At 44.3% G+C, this 12,399-nt stretch overlaps 1 protein-coding gene across 5 annotated transcripts in view; it reads right to left on the reverse strand.

Moving 5' to 3' along the window:
- LOC144497883 (uncharacterized protein C1orf21-like) overlaps positions 1 to 12,399 on the reverse strand; it is a 213,214-nt gene that overhangs the window by 185,099 nt on the left and 15,716 nt on the right. The window contains exon 1 of one of the 5 annotated variants that reach the window (XM_078219325.1): positions 562 to 629. The exons of 3 other annotated variants lie outside the window; for them this stretch is intronic. The gene's annotated coding sequence lies outside the window, so the exon portion shown is untranslated. Of the gene's footprint in view, positions 1 to 514; positions 630 to 12,399 lie in introns of those variants that run through there. One more of the 5 variants, XM_078219326.1, reaches the window with a different exon arrangement.

Genomic DNA, 12,399 nt, shown 5'->3' on the forward strand with positions numbered 1-12,399 from the left:
AGTGTTGTGACTTATGTAATGTAGGAAACCACTGCAGTGGGAAAAATCACAGAGATGGGTAGCTGACACACAAAATGGTTGCCCGGCACATGAAATGGTTACCTGAGAAAGAGACATTAAGCGGACACTGACTTTTAGCACAGACAGCTACTTAAAATTAAAACATGCAGGAATCAGATACTGCAGGAAGCCAGTAAGAGCTTGAGGCACTTTAAAGATAAGGACAGACCCAGGACAATAACGTCTGATAAAGAGATTAGCCATAGATGAGGACAAAAATACATAAATGCAGCAAAACCAATCACTGCATGTATAGACCGAAACTAGTCATTGATAGAGGAAATGTATCCATTCTATGAAACAATGCGATGTTAAATGCCCATGTCTGTATCTGTCTGACTGTAGCAATGTGTTAACCTACCGATCACCATGATCTGTCTACTCAACTATAATGATGTGTTAAATGGCTAATGTCCGGACTATCTATTGTATGAAAAGTATAAAAATGCTCAACTCCTATTGTATTATTGAGAAGGTAGCTGCCAAAGTACTGCGGAATACCAGTGCTTTCTCCCTCGAAGCTTCGTGTCCGAAATAAAGCTGTATTGTTGAACCTCCTGTCTGACTCCAGTGGCACGGATCCTATTACTGGTAAGCCTCGATCAATTGGCCACGATCGGAAAGCCGGGGTAGAGATCACTGAATCTGTGGGAGTCGGACACGGTCAAGAAAACACTTTGAAAGGGGTTAAACTTAAGGGGTATTTGTAGTAATAAGTATTGTTGTATATGATATAGTGATAAGTACTAACTGCTGATACTGATAAGTAACTGTTGCTTGTGCTGACCGACAAGAGGACAAGGTAGTGCCTGTCCCAAACACCCACCCTTAGACCGGATGTTAAGAGGGGAAATCCCCCATGCGAAGGTGAGGAATTGAAGTGGGCAAAGAGACACCAAGGGCACTTCGGATTGTGAAGCACAAGTGGCAGAGGTCGGTTAACATCAAACTCTGTAGTGGTGAACAAACGCAGAGTTGCCACCTGTTTGCATGAAAGTTTGTAAAGTTGGGTACTGGACTGTCAATGTTGTAAAAGCGGGGCGGAAAAGGAGCTTGATCAACTCTGACCTAAACCGGACTCCGGTGGAGTAGCACATTGCCGAGGTGGTAATAGTGGAAGCCGTGAGTATAAATTGAAACCCTGAGACGGTAGTGAAACACGGTGCTAGAGTAGTAATAGTGGCCGGGGGTAGTGAAGTCCCTACGGTAGAGAGCACACTTTACTAGGGAGTAATCGTGGCCGTATGGTGCCTAAAACACATTGCCAAGGTGGCAATAGTGACCGGGAGTAGTGAAATCTGCGAAATGGCAGATAATGAAGTTAAGAGGGGATCTGCAGGTTCTCTCATTGAAGTGTACATGACAGACAGGCAAGCGTTAATAAAGAGGATGCAAAGGGATGGCTGGGATACTTCTCAGACCTTAGAGCAGCAGATGGAGAAAAGAGAAACAAGACAAAGAAGATAGGAGTATTATTAGTACATCAGTTAGCTGGACTAATTGAGCAAGTAGTCGCCTCTACTAAAAAGTGGAATGAAGATAAAGAAAAGATTAAAGAATTAGAATCCAGAGTAAGGGAACTGGAGAAACAAAACCAAGTATTAGAAGAGAAGAAATGGAGAGGGGAAACTGTTCCTCTACCTCCTTATGAGTCCACACAACAGGGACCCACCACTCCTCCAGAGGAGTGGGAAGTGTTAGAACACAACTTAGCACCAATAACCCGAGGGGGAACAGATGCGCAGCCAAAGGTAAATTATAAACCCTTCACCCCAGGTGAGAGGCAGCAGATAATGGCTTCCCTGGGTAAATTACAACTTAGAAACGCAAACACTAAATTCTGGGAAGAATTAGACACAATCTGGATAGGACACCAATTACACCCGAGAGACGTACACCAGCTGGTCAGGGCAGCCTGTCCAGCGGATAAGTGGAAGCAGGTAGCAGGTGGACCCGCCGCTCCTCCAGCACAGGATTATAGTGGGGGATGGTGGACACATGCAGTCGCCCTAACATCAGAGATAGATCCCAACAGGCACCCGTCACCCAGTTTAAGACAGAAATTCAGAGGATATAAGGGAATGCTCCTACTAACTGGAGCAGAATCACCACAACCAAACAATTAAAAGGGGAAGGAGCTTCTGAATACGGGGAACGGTTGTTCCAGGTATATCAAGAGTGCTCTGGGCAAGGGAACCCAGGTCGTGGAGATAGAGCGTTCATCCAGGCTTTTAAGGATGGACTCTCTGGTGCTCACCAGGTCATCCTAAAAATGGGAGTGATTATGTCCCAAAATTACGATGAGTTGGTAGAGTGGGCTAGCGGCATACCGGGAGAAGAGAAATCCCAGTCAAGAACAAGGCAAGAAAGAGTAGAAGCTTACAGTAACGGGAACGGGATTAAGTCTAAACTGACTTGCCACAATTGTGGCTGGCAAGGACACTTTGCGAGGGATTGCGGGGCCCCACGGAAAGGGAACAGATTTGGGAACAGTGGGAAACATTGCAGCCACTGTAATAAATATGGACACACAGAGGCAGTGTGTTGGGATAAACATGAGAGACCCCCGACCCGATCCATGACCACAGTAGAACCGGAGGAACCACAGAACCTCCGGGGTCAGCAAGATTGACGGTCTGCAGCCCCCATTCACAAGGGTAAGAAGGAGGGAAGGATTTATGTGTCAGCACGAGTCGGGGGCAGGCAATGTGAGATGCTAGTGGACACAGGAGCATCCATATCTGTCACCGACCTACCCTTACCCTTTACAAATAAAATGATTTACCTGACCGGGATAGGAGGGAACAAAACACCTGCCTACCTGAGCGAGACCACGTTAGTAGAGATAAATAATCTGTATATACCAATGAGGTTTTAAGTGTGCAAGAATAACGAGGGTACAATAATGGGAAATGATTTGATGAAAAAAAAAAGAGATTTTGATAGACTGTGGAATGGGAGAATTAATCTGGCCAAGACAGGACGTCGGAAAACTAGAATAGGGAAACTTACAAGTCACCTCGAAACCATTAAGGTGGCCACAGTCACCACCAGAAATTGGGAATTAGAGACAGGAGGGTTCGGAGCCATCTGTGCTTCGGTCCCTGGAGTATGGGCAGAAACAAAGTTAGATACCAGTTTGACTAAAGCGGACCCAATAAAGGTACCTGGACCGGAGCATAAGCCCCACCGACAATACCCAATCAAACCAGAGGCAGAGAAAGCTGTAGTGGAGATAGTTAAAGGGTTAGTGGAAAGAGGGATCCTGAGAGAAACCACCAGCACCACTAACTCCCCAACATGGCCAGTGAGCAAGCCTGACGGAAGCTATAGGCTCACGATAGATTACACCGGACTCAATAAAGTCATGTCCAAGTTGCACCCCATTGTAGCAAGCCCTTTGACAATCCTGAATGGACTGTCCCAGGAGCACAAAATATTCACAGTATTGGACGTAGCCAACGGATTCTGGTCCCTACCCTTGGATCTCGAATCCCAAGACAAATTTGCCTTTACAGTGGGAGACAAACAGTACACTTGGACTCGTTTACCACAGGGATTCCACAACAGTCCCGGTATCTTCCATCAAGTAATGAGTGACATCCTGAACAGGGTAGAACTGCCAGAGGGTAGCACGATCCTACAATATGTAGACAATATCCTGATAGCTTCGGAGTCCAAGTCAGGACATCAAGAAGCCTTATATTTAGTACTGAATGAATTAAAAACCGCAGGGTTAAAGGTGAGCCCCAAAAAGGCACAAATCGGGAAAACACAGGTCCTATACCAAGGACACCTTATATCCCAAGGACTTAAAGAAATGCCAACAGACCGAAAGAAGGCAATACAACAAGTGCCGTGACCCGTCACCGTAAGAGGAGTCAGAAAGGTACTAGGATTATTTAACTACAGCCGGAGTTTCATCCCAGGGTTCGCAAAATTAGCAGAACCCATACAAAGACTAGTCAAAGGGGGAAAACCAGCTTTAGATCCCGTAGAACGGGGACTCGAGCAGGAAGCGGCTTACAACAAATTAAAAACACAACTGATATCAGCCGCTGGACTAGGATTACCCGATTCTAGTAAGGACTTCCATATCCATTGCAGCAATGAGGGAGGGTTCTATTCCGCAGTGGTAACACAGGACCATGGCGACAAAAGGAGACCCATAGGGTATTATTCAACCGCAGAAGGGCCGGTAGTCACCGGACTGCCAAGGTGCATAGCCGGCTTGGATTGCACCGCCTGGACCGTAAAGGTTAGCGAGCCAGTAATCATGACAGGGAATATAATCCTTCACACCAAACACACCTTGGTGGAAATGTTGAACACGGGAAAACTAAGGTCAGTCTCAAACATGAGAAGGGCTAAGTGGGAAGCTGTCCTCCTACCTCCAAACAAGTCCGTAATAATAATAAGGGATACAGGGAATAACTCAGCAAAAGGGATTCTAGACACAGGAGAGCCACACAATTGTGGGGATATAGATATAGACGTGGAAGAGGGTAGGATAAAGGATATACCTTTAATAACAGCTGAGACCATCCTTTTTGTAGATGGGTCACACAAATATGTGGAAGGATCACCCCGGACAGGGTGGGCAGTAGTAAATGACAAGTTAGAGACAGTACAGTCAGGAAGGATTGACGGAGGTCTATCCGCGCAAGTGGCAGAATTAGTGGCACTCACACAGGCACTAGAGTTATCTGAAGGTAAAACGGTAAACATATATACAGGTAGTCGCTACGCGTTCGGAGTCATACATGACTATATGACAGCATGGGATAGAAGAGGGTTTATAACCACGGGAGGAACTCCTATCAAACACCAACAAAGAATTGAGGCATTGTTGGGAGCTAGCGAGAAACCTCGAGAAGCCGCAGTAATCAAAATTAAAGCGCACCAGAAAGAACCAGGAAGAGATAACCCGGACTGGTTAAATTCCAAAGGAAACCAAGCTGCAGATAGGGCGGCACAGTTAGCCTTAGGACAGGAGACAATTGGCGAGCTGCCAATCGCAGCAATAGAACAGACAGGAGACGAAATAGGTATTCAGGACTTATATGAGGATACCTCGAAAGAGGAAAAGGAAAAATGGGAAGCACAGGGAGCAGTCCAAGGGACTGATAACATTTGGAGACGGGAAGATAAGGTAATAGCACCAGAGTGCATACAAAACACCCTATTGGAACTACACCATGGACTCTCACACGCGGGTAGAGAGGCCATGATAACTAGTATAGGAAAGGAATGGTGGTGGAAAGGAATGGGGAGAGACATAGCCCGGCATAGTCCTAGAGTGACGTGCGCGCAACACAACCCTGGTAGACCCATAAAAATTAAGATGGGACACCAGCCGAGACCAAGGGGACCCTGGGAACATCTGCAAATAGATTTCACAGGGCCACTACCACAATCCCATGGCAAAACCTATTGTCTGGTTATTATAGACCAGTTCACCAGGTGGGTAGAAGCGTTCCCTACTACAAATTGCACTGCTACCACGGTGGCAAGGATATTGGCAGAAGAGGTAATCCCTAGTTGGGGAGTACCCTTACAAATTGATTCGGACCAAGGGACGCACTTCACTGGAAAGGTGGTAAAAACAATATGCCAATTGATGGGGATAAAACAAAAATTCCACACCCCTTACCACCCACAGAGTTCTGGAATGGTGGAAGGTATGAATAGAACACTTAAGAATGCACTAGCTAAAGCCATACAAACGTCGGGAAAAATGAGGACAGAGGCATTGCCCACTATATTAATGAGACTTAGGGCTACCACAAACCGGACAACCGGATTAACCCCTTATGAACTAATGACAGGACGAGTGATGCAATTACCAGAAAGCATCATAACAGGTGGGACCGATGTAGGTCCACTAAAAGATAAAATCAGGAGATATGTTTTGGAACTAAGCACCCAACTAAAAGGGGTGCGCAAATTGGTAAAAGACAATCAGGAAAAAAGAGACGCAGAGAGAGAGCTTGAAATGCTCCCTGACGTCCCAACAGCGGGAAGTTGCGTCCTAGTAAAAACATTACCTGAAAAACCAGGGTTTGCACCAAAATGGAATGGGCCACATGAAGTTATAATTAGTGGAGACACCTGTGCCTGTATAGACATAAGAGGGAAAGGTATATGGAAACATTGGACCCAGCTGAAATTACACAAGGAAATGAGTAACTGAATTGATGAATTAACTAAATTGCTTTCCTCAACACAGGCAAAGACTGCAAGCAAGAGCAACTGGCGCGTGCGGGTTGGTAGTATAAACTTTGTAAAGTGTATAAGTCATAGTATTAGAATTGATATTTGCTCGTTGCGGATATGTATGTAATCACGTATGTAACTACTACTTTGCGCTGTCGCAACTGTAAATTTGACTGGATTGGAAGATAAACTATTTTACAAAGCTCACATACATTTACATGGGAATCGAACTATATGTTACCCGTTAGCACAATCGGTAGAAGCCCTATTTGTAGCCACCCCTGGGTGGACCCCTCATGACTTATATACAGTAGATACATCAGATGCACCCTGTAAGGGACAAATTGGCAAATATAAAAGAGGTACACAGGGGAGATGTGTGGGACTTGTAAACCCCACAGATCCTGTATGCAGGGGACTCCAACAGGTGGGAGGAAGAGCTTGTTCAGATACTGCAAGCTATCCGCTTTGTTTTACGGGGCAGGGATGGGGATGTGCCTATGCCTTGGTCCCCAAGAATGATTCCTGCGTGCAAACGCAGTGTGTCCATCAACATTGTCGGGTTAAGGGACAGTTTACTTGCACTTGTGATGAACAGAAATGTCTAACTATAACCATGGTAAGACAGCTCATTTGTGGACAGTGCAATGGAACTCACGTAAGCTCAGCCAGATGGACATACCCATTTGATACTTACCAGGTGGTGGGATCAAACGGGGAGTCAAGAAAATTGAGCAATTGGCGATATAAACAAACTCACAATCGGGACACTAAATGTTACCAGGCTAAGAAGGGATATGTGTTCCTCTTCAATGGTACTTACACGATAGAAACACCAAACCTCCCAAACTTTTTGCAGTAGGAACAATAGGACCACTCACTGTTCCATGTCCTCAGAAGGGGCATATTCGGAGGAGAATAGTAACCCGGGCTATCAGCAAAATATTTTGCACTGATTGGGAAGCCCTGGGTATAATGGGATCATCACTAGGTTCCTTGGAGCCTTATCTCTGGGAGGGGCAGCAGGAGTGATTAGTGCAAAGAATAGAAATCATATTGTTTGCGGACTAACAGTCCTGGGAAACAGCACTTCAAAAGCACTGGAGGCTGTTAACCAAGAAATGGCTGAACTGAGATTATATGCACAGCAGACACGATACGCAGTGGACTACCAGTTAGCACAACAAGGAGTATGTACAATTATAGGCAATAAATGCATAACCCATGTCACAGACGAGTCCTATAACATTACACAAGTCATCAATAACATCAGAGAACTTGATAACTTCAGACAGGGACCCAAGAAAGGAAGTAACTGGTTGGAATGGCTAGTAGGGGGGTCCTACTTATTTCATGGATTGGTCATACTCATTTCAATTGTAATTGTCTGTTGTCTAATTGTTGGATGCCTTAATGTCTGTTGCAAAATTATGGTAACACGACTTGTGCCAGAAGCCAGTGTATCCATCGAGGAAGAGCCCTTGATGAAGATCCCTGAAGACACCAGAAGAAACGAAGAAGGAAAGAAGAAAATCAACCTCTATACGTGAATATGTAACTGTTGGTCTAGATATTATTAAAATAATAATAATCCGGACCAAAAGAGGGGACTGTAGTGGGAAAAATCACAGAGATGGATACCTGACACACAAAATGGTTGCCTGGCACATAAAATGGTTACCTGAGAAAGAGACATTAAGCAGGCACTGACGTTTAGCACAGACAGCTTCTTAAAATTAAAACATGCAGGAATCAGATACTGCAGGAAGCCAGTAAGAGCTTGAGGCACTTTAAAGATAAGGACAGACCCAGGACAGTAAGGTCTGATAAAGAGATTAGCCATAGATGAGGACAGAAATACATAAATGCAGCAAAACCAATCACTGCATGTATAGACCGAAACTAGTCATTGATAGAGGAAATGTATCCATTCTATGAAACAATGCGATGTTAAATGCCCATGTCTGTATCTGTCTGACTGTAGCGATGTGTTAACCTACCGATCACCATGATCTTTCTACTCAACTATAATGATGTGTTAAATGGATAATGTCCGGACTATCTATTGTATGAAAAGTATAAAAGTGCTCAACTCCTATTGTATTATTGAGAAGGTAGCTGCCAAAGTACCGCGGAGTACTCGTGCTTTCTCCCTCGAAGCTTTGTGTCCGAAATAAATTGTTGAACCTCCAGTCTGACTCCGGTGGTAAAATTCCCACAACATCATGCAGCAATGTAGAAAATAAGATCGTGTCTATAAATAAACACAATCTAACATTCCAGTAAAATAAAGATTTCCTGGGAAAAGGAAAAGACTTGTGTTCGACTTCTATTACTTAAAATTTCTAGTTTATGCGAATCCCAGAACGCTACCACAGCTCCCGACATGCCTGTTGCAGTGTACAGAGTGTGGGAGAAGGACATAGCAGTGACAAGTGAAAAACAACTGTTTCCATAACACAACGCCTCTTTCATTTAAAGCCATCTGTGGTAATTTCAAACCCCAACTTTTTGTAATTGCAACATTCCAACCTGAGCATCTGAAGCTTAGCATTTATCCAGCACTTGTCTTTTTGAAGAGCCTTGGGTTCAAAACTATGAATAATCTGTAAACAGTAATCCAAATGGAATGCACTTTTAACTGATAAAGGCAAGGAACTTTTTTTTTCTCATTCATATATTTGACGTGCTGACACTATTTTGAAAGCAGCTGGAAAAACTAATATTTCAAGGGTACCGACCCATATTTAGATATCAAGGAAAATACTCCAAGAGACAAAAGATATAAAAGCTACACCATCGTAAAAGTACCACCCCACTGACAATAAAGGATCCAATAATGAATGACTTATCATTTTCTAATCCCTTATTCCTCCGAATGGTATCTCTTTCTCCTGAATGGGTTGGGCTGGCTTCCTTGCTAATCTCCCTAAAAGGTGCATAACTCTGATGTCTGCCCCCTCAGGTGAACATCAAACCCCATTATTTCAAATAACAGCAAAGGATGCACTTCCTGGTGCATTTATCCTTCAACTAAAACCAATGAAAACAGACCATCTGCTCATTTATCTTACTGCTGTTTGTGGGACCTTGCTGTGTTTGAATTGGCTGATGTGTTTCCAATATTACAATGCTGGCTACACTTTCAAAAACACTTCATTGGCTGTGAAGCACTTTAGGTTGTCATAAGTTTGACAAGGGCAAGATATACATGCAAGCTTTTTCTTTCTTTATGCTCACAAGGGAGCGAGCAGGCCTCTAATATGCCAACCAAGGAGCCATTTATTAATTTATCAGGCACATAGGTAGCGATAGCAATCCAGATTAACAATCCGGAGAAATGATTTCAAATCCCAGCACAGCTGCTGGAGGAATTCAAATTGGCCAGATAGAGTCGGTCCTGCTTTTTGTGGACAGGACATATCTGGGCAATTTTCCACATCGTTGGGTAGATGCCAGTGTTGTTGCTGTACTTGGCTAGGTGTGCAACTAATTCTGGAGCATAGATCATCAGTACTACAGCTAGGGTGGTGCCAGGATTATTGCCTTCCCTGTGTCAAAAGCCTTTAGCATCACAAATTGAACGGTTGACGATTGGCATCTGTGATGCTGGGGATCTCAAGAGACCGAGATGGATAGATGGATCACCCACTCAGCATGTCTGGTTAAAGATGTGCAAACACTTCAGCCTTGCCCTTTGCACTTGGGATCCCCAGTCACTTTGGTCGGAGATGTTTGTCGAGCCTCCTCCTCCTGCCCACCATAATTCATTGCTGGATATGACAGGACTGCAGAGCCTTGATTGGATCCATTGGATATGGAATTGCTTAGCTCTGTTTAGCATACATAGAGCCCTGTGTTCTAGTTTTACGAGGTTAGCATCTCATATTTAGGTGTGCCTGGTGCTCCTTCTGGCATGCTCCCCTAACACTTCTCATTCAACCAGGATTGATCCCCTGACTTGATGGTAATGGTACAGAGAGGGTTATGCAAAGCCATAAGGTCAACATGACCTAGGACAAAGCTGCTAAGAACATAAGAACATAAGAAATAGGAGCAGGAGTAGGCCATCTTGCCCCTCGAGCCTGCCCCGCCATTCAATAAGATCATGGCTGATCTGATAGTGGTTTAGTTCCACTTACCCGCCCGCTCCCCATAACCCTTAATTCCCTTATTGATCAGAAATCTATCTACCTGTGACTTAAACATATTTAACGAGGTAGCCTCCACTGCTTCAATGGGCAGAGAATTCCAGAGATTCACTACCCTCTGAGAGAAGTTGTTCCTCCTCAACTCTGTTCTAAACTGACTCCCCCTTAATTTGAGGCTGTGTCCTCTAGTTCTTGTTTCCTTTCTAAGTGGAAAGAATCTCTCTGCCTCTACCCTGTCTAGCCCCTTCATTATCTTATATGTCTCTGTAAGATCTCCCCTCAGCCTTCTAAACTCCAACAAGTACAGGCCCAATCTACTCAATCTCTCCTCATAAGCTAACCCCCTCATCTCCGGTCTCAACCTGGTGAACCTTCTCTGTACCCCCTCCAAGGCCAATACATCCCTCCGCAAATAAGGGGACCAAAATTGCACACTGTACTCCAGTTGCGGCCTCACCAGTACCTTGTACAATTGCAGCAAGATCTCCCTGCTTTTATACTCCATCCCCTTCGCGATAAAGGCCAACATTCCATTTGCCTTCTTGAACACCTGCTGCACCTGCAAACTGAGTTTTTGCGATTCATGCACAAGGACCCCCAGGTCCCTCTGCACAGTAGCATGTTGTAATTTTTCACCATTTAAATAATTGTCCATTTTACTATTATTCCTTCCAAAGTGGATAACCTCACACTTGTCAATGTTATACTCCATCTGCCAGATCCTCGCCCACTCACTTAGCCTATCCAAATCTCTCTGCAGACTTTCCGCATCCTCCACGCAATTCGCTTTCCCACTCATCCTTGTATCATCCGCAAACTTTGTTACCCTACACTCGGTCCCCCCCTCCAGATCGTCTATGTATATGGTAAACAGTTGAGGCCCCAGCACCGATCCCTGCGACACGCCACTAGTCACCAACTGCCAACCAGAAAAGCACCCATTTATTCCAACTCTCTGCTTCCTGTTAGATAGCCAATCCTCAATCCACGCTAACACTTTACCCCCAACTCTGTGTACCTTAATCTTCTGCAGCAACCTTTTGTGAGGCACCTTATCGAACGCCTTCTGGAAATCCAAAAACACCACATCCACCGGTTCCCCTCTGTCAACCGCACTCGTTACATCTTCATAAAAATCCAGTAAATTCATCAAACACGACTTTCCCGTCATGAATCCATGCTGCGTCTGCTTGATCGAACCATTTTTTTCCAGGTGTCCTGCTATTTCTTCTTTAATGATGGATTCCAGCAATTTCCCAACTATGGACATTAAGCTAACCAGCCTGTAGTTACCCGTCTTTTGTCTACCTCCTTTTTTAAACAGTGGCGTCACATTAGCTGCTTTCCAATCAGCCGGCACTTCCCCAGAGTCCAGCAAATTTTGATAAATTACAACCAACGCATCCGCTATTACTTCTGCCATTTCTTTCAGTACCCTGGGATGCATTCCATCCGGGCCCGGGGACTTGTCTACCTTTAGTCCCATTAGCCTACCAAGCATGACCACTTTAGTAATAGTAATCGTTTTAAGGACCTCACCCCCTACAGACCCATGACCATCAATTTTCGGTAAGCTATTTGTGTCCTCTACCGTGAAGACCGACACAAAAAACTTGTTTAAGGCCTCGGCCACTTCCTCGTTTCCCATTATTAAATCCCCCTTCTCGTCTAAGGGTCCAACATTTACTTTAGCTACTCTTTTCCTTTTTATATATTTGTAAAAACCTTTACGTTGAGTACAGTTTTTATATTTTGTGCTAGTTTAGTTTCATAATCTATCTTTCCTTTCTTTATTGTTTTCTTAGTAGTTCTTTGTTTTTTTAAAGCTTTCCCAATCTTCTAATTCCCCACTAGTTTTGGCCACTCTGTACGCATCAGTTTTTAATTTAATACTCTCCTTTATTTCCTTAGTTATCCACGGCTGGTTATCCCTTTTCTTACATTCTTTCGTTATCACAGGAATATATTTTTG

The sequence above is a fragment of the Mustelus asterias genome, chromosome 8 (genome assembly GCF_964213995.1).
Source record: "Mustelus asterias chromosome 8, sMusAst1.hap1.1, whole genome shotgun sequence".
NCBI lineage: Eukaryota > Metazoa > Chordata > Chondrichthyes > Carcharhiniformes > Triakidae > Mustelus > Mustelus asterias.